Genomic DNA, 5,220 nt, shown 5'->3' on the forward strand with positions numbered 1-5,220 from the left:
ATGTGCGTAGGTTTGTTTTTGCCCTTGAGATGCCATCAGTCTCATGACTTTTAAACCTCATCCAGTTTTACTGCTTCATTTCCAGACATGCATGACAAGCTTCAGATCAAACCAAAGAAAACAAATAAATTCAAGAAACCCAAACTTTCACAGCAAAATCTAAAGTAGCCCAAACTTCCTCTAACATTTCATAATGTTTAATTACAATAGTGCCTTTATGTGATGTTTCAGTAGATATGAGGGCCATCTGAATACTGCTGAATTCTAAAGCACAACAGGCACCTTGACTCATATCTGTATGACTAATAAGTGTTTTTTTTCCCCTGAAAAAAAATTAAAATCATGTGTATGTATGGACAACATTGGTGCGAATCATATATTAAGTCCATTTCTTGCTTGATAGTGTAATTTTTTGTCCAAATCCTATCCATCCTTTCTAATAGAAAACTATTGCAGTAACTTCATCATAATGCAGCACACATGAGCTGGTGTTGTCAGTCAGCAAGCTTTGTGTGTCAAGGCGCTGCAGAAAACCACAATCATGACAGAGAAGCCATTATGAGGGAGTAAATTTGAACGAGATAAAAAGTGTCAGTAACAACAACTGCGAGAAGGCAACAGAGCAGATAAAAAACTCTGACTGTGGGGTGGACAAACACACACCACCACTGACACACATACTCTCACCAAATTGCCACTGATTGCACGAGGAGAGTGCTGTTTACTCTGCACTGAAGATCTAAATGTGCCTCTAACTGACACAGCCAGAGCACAGTTCTACAGACAAATGCTGCAGAGATGGAAATGTCAATCTGGCCAGTGACTAAACAACTCCCACCTTTTCTCCGGTAGTGAAATACACCATTTCTGAAATGGAGCTTTCTAAAAAAATATGTTCTGCATGACAGGGCAGAATGTTTTTTTCCATTCACTCTTCCATTTTTTTTTACTCCTTTCTCTATATATCCTATCTCCTTTCTCTAAAAAAAGTCTAATTCAGTTCAAAACAGCCCCAACCACTGCCCAGACAAGCTTAAGTACAGAGGACTGTGCCAGTGTGGTCAGTCTGCCCCAAAACAAACCCACAAAACACCCACGCCGACAAAAATAGAGCATCTTTTCATATTTAGCACACATTAGTAAATGTTTAGCATCTTGAAATGTTTGGGGAGCCGCCTGTGACACCAAAGGGTCTATTACGTGTCTACCCCACCCTTCTGTCAGCACCTCCACGGATCTTTAAGTTTTGGTTTTTTAGGGGAGGTGGACTGCATGTACTTTTGATGTCTTATCCATTTAGCAAGCGTGGTTTTTAAAGTCTGCATGGTCCACTTGGTGACGGTGTGATTCTAACTTGCTCTCATAAATAATCTCGTTTCTCTTTCCACGTCCATTCATGCCATCACCTTGTGTACACATCAGTGGGTGTTCAGAGAATGATAGTTCCTGTTTACAAGCCACATCAAATCAAAGCAAAGCCAATTACGCACCACAAACCACCAGCAGCCGAGCATAGAAATAAATAGAGGAATACACACAAACTGCCAACTAGGTCCGTCAATACGACAAGGTGCTTTGAGAGGCACTGACCTAGTCTCCATTCTGTTTAAGCTTCATATCAACTTTAGATACATGATTGTCTGGTGAGAACCTCCACTAAATCAAGACAGTGCCTTGATTAAGCTGATTTGATGGCATACACATTCATGTCATCAGTTATTCTTAATGGTTCACTTGTTTCTTTTATTTTGTGTGATTATTTTTCATTACATCACCACCATTTACCCAAGTTTTGTTTAAATTATTTCACAGATTTTATTGATTTTTTTTCTTACACCATTGGTTGATGTGTTCTTGGTTGTATAGGAAATGAAGTGTCTACCTCAATATACTCAGATTAAATAAAGTTTGAACGAATGATGGATACAGTGCTATGGATAAAGTAAAGATCACTTTCAATGTTCAAATGCAATCACTAATATAGAATTTTCTCACCTGATGGGTATAGCTATGTATTACAAATTCATTATGGTTGTTATACTATAATGATATTGATATAACAGACGCAACAAATACTCCCATTTGAAAAGCAGTTTTGTTTGGGCCTAAATCAGTTATTGTATCAACTTGTTTCTTTTAGGTCCAAATGTTAAAAAAAATAATAAATAAAGTAGACAAATACCGAAAATATCTCATTTTGGTTATGTACATGAACGCACCACCCACTGCCTATTCACTGACTCACTGACGGGCAGCGCACCTCCGCTTCCCTGCTTCCATCTACTGACTGACCCATGTGTATTTACTGGAGATACAGATACCATGGCTCTGTCAGCTTCTGCGGTGGAAAGACTCCCATGCACTTCCTGTTCTCACTCATTCTTTGATGACATATGGGGAGGAGAGGAGAGGAGAGGAGAGGAGAGGAGAGGAGAGGAGAGGAGAGGAGAGGAGAGGAGAGGAGAGGAGAGGAGAGGAGAGGAGAGGAGAGGAGAGGAGAGGAGAGGAGAGGAGAGGAGAGGAGTTGATGGGTGAGCGTTCCTTTGCTGCAGCAGCTCCTAAACTCTGGAACCATCTGCCTCTCCATATCGGACAGACCTCCTCTGTCTGTTTTTAAATCCCTTCTTCAAATCCATCTTTTCTCCTTGGCTTTTAAAACCATGTGAGATGTCTGAAGGTACTATCTTTATTCTATTGCTTTTATTTGGTAGTGGTTTATTGTTCTTATTTATGTATTTTATTTATTTATTTTTGTCATTTTTAAATTGTATGGCCTTTTAATCTATTCTTGCATTTTATTCCTTTACTTAGGTTTTATTTATTCTTCGGTATAGTACTTCTTTCTTTTTTGTACAGTTTCTGTGTCTTTAAATCTATTCTTGTATTTTATTCTTCTATTTTGGTTTGAATTATTCTTCTGTACAGCACTTTGGTCCACACCAGTTGTTTTAACCCTTTCATGCATGAATTATGAGAGCCTTAATCAAGAGTGTTTTTATTCCTCTTTAGGCATTAAAAAAACAATATGACTGAAAATTTTTTATGAACCTATTTTTCATGGAGTTGCTGCTAGATACCATGCGTTTCATTTTTGAAGCAAAGAAACATGTATTTACTGATATACTGCGTGAAATCTATGAAATAAAGACATTTTTAATGCTGCTAATCTGATGTTTTCTCACATTTTGACATACTCTAATACTAGTCAATACTCACTTCATGAAGATAATATGCAAAAAAACAACTTTTGAGTAAAAAAAAACAAAAAACTGTTAATTGCAGTCTAATAACAGTAACAAGTATTTAACCCTTTCATGCATGAATTATGACTACCTTAGTCAAGATTTTTTTCTTTCCTCTTGGTTTTTATTCCTCCTTAGGCATGAAAAAAAAAAGCAATCAAGTTTTTTTCTAAATTAAGTTACAAAAATGTCCATGCGTTTATTTTTTGAAGTAAAGAAACATGTGTTTAAAACCCAATATCAGAAAGTGAGATAAAAACAATTAAATAAAAAGATTTTAATCATAGTAATCTGAGGTTTTCTCACATTTTAACATATTCTACTGCTAGTTATTACTCACTTCATGGAGATAATAAGCAAAAAAAAAAACTTTTTGTCTAACAAATAATTGATTTACACTCAAACATGTTAGTGCAGATCAGGTTTATCAAGAACATAAAGTTACAGTAATGGTCTGAATGTATGGGATGATGCATTAGTGTCCACTGTGTTGGCTGATATGGAACTAAAACAACAAAACCCATGAATATACAAGAGAACAGCTGGAGAAGAACTGTCCAGTGTAGTGACCAGTATGCATGAAAGGGTTAAAGTGCTTTACAAATGAAGTTGGATTGGAGAGGAGAAGACAGGACAGGACAGGAGAGTCCAGGGGAGGACAGGACAGGAGAGTCCAGGGGAGGACAGGACAGGAGAGTCCAGGGGAGGACAGGACAGGACAGGAGAGTCCAGGGGAGGACAGGACAGGACAGGACATGGGAGCAGAGGCAGCCTCATCCGATTACTGTGGAGGTAAAGCTTTATCCGCTGCTAGCATCTTGTTGCTCCACTGCAAAGTTACAACAGAACCTCTGGAAAACCGGAGCTACCGACTACTTTACCGAGACGACCAAACAGTTTGTAACAGTTTAAAGCTGTTCAGTAAAGTGTTTTCATGTGTAAACTCATCTCACCTGAGCTGCCTGGTCCACAGCAGCAGGAAGCGGACACAACACACACACACACACACACACACACACACACACACACACACACACACACACACACACACACACACACACACACACATTAGCTAAACACACTTACCTCGCTTTTTTAAATCGCTGTGGAGGGCCTCTTAAAAGTCGCCTTAATAGTCCATCCCTTCGTGTGTGTAGAGAAGACGGTCCAAAGTTTCACAGTCAGTGGGGAGGGCAACAGGTTGCCGCTGGGCACACACACAGGAGCTGCAGTCTGTGTCAGTCCAAACTCCAGCAGGCTTTGCGCGAGCTGCGGCACATACTCTGCTAAGCCTTTGCAGCCTGGCCCTGACGTCACAGCCACTCGTCACGTGGTTCTGCGGTGGCCAATGGGAGCCCGCGTTGTCCTGGCAACAAGAGCCCAGTACCTGGATGACGATTAGCATTGAAAAAAAATATGGAAAAGTCATAGTTTAATAACAATTACTTTTGGATCAAATACATCATCCTTCGTTTGTGCTTTTGACAGTCTTTCTGCTCTTTGTGCCAAACTGTACTATTTTAATGTAGTTAAGTGAGTAATTATTTGAAATATGGCAACCTCCTACTTCACATCAGTAAATGAAGTAAAAAGAAACACATGAGGAGCATTCAACTGAGTTATATTTATAGCTTCTTACTATCATTATTATTTTTTTAAACATTTTTTATCCAACCAAAACATGTTCATAAGCATACAGACGTCATTCTAATGCAACTTATGCAAATTAGATTTATGTAAATGTATATTTTGAACCTCAATTTTTGCATGAATTGTGTGTTTTGTTTATATTGCTCTTTTTGCTTAATGTTGTGTGTTCACAAGCTTTCTCTCTGTGGTATTCAAATAATCAAAATAAACAACTGCTAAATTAATTTGAAATGCTTGGCTCTATTTGCATTGTGTTGTCTTGCCTCTAACTGAGATGTTCTTTGGGGCAACAACTTAATAAGCTTAACGAGCATAATTCTGAGTAGTA

General features: G+C 38.5%; 1 protein-coding gene across 2 annotated transcripts in view; it reads right to left on the minus strand.

The window, feature by feature from the left end:
* ncaldb (neurocalcin delta b) overlaps window positions 1–4,500 on the minus strand; it is a 34,048-nt gene extending 29,548 nt beyond the window's left edge. The window contains exon 1 of one of the 2 annotated variants that reach the window (XM_030147363.1): window positions 4,334–4,500. The gene's annotated coding sequence lies outside the window, so the exon portion shown is untranslated. Of the gene's footprint in view, window positions 1–4,328 lie in introns of both variants that reach the window. The other variant, XM_030147362.1, reaches the window with a different exon arrangement.
* Window positions 4,501–5,220: the final 720 nt, after the last annotated feature.

Source organism: Sphaeramia orbicularis, chromosome 11 (assembly GCF_902148855.1).
Source record: "Sphaeramia orbicularis chromosome 11, fSphaOr1.1, whole genome shotgun sequence".
Lineage (NCBI taxonomy): Eukaryota > Metazoa > Chordata > Actinopteri > Kurtiformes > Apogonidae > Sphaeramia > Sphaeramia orbicularis.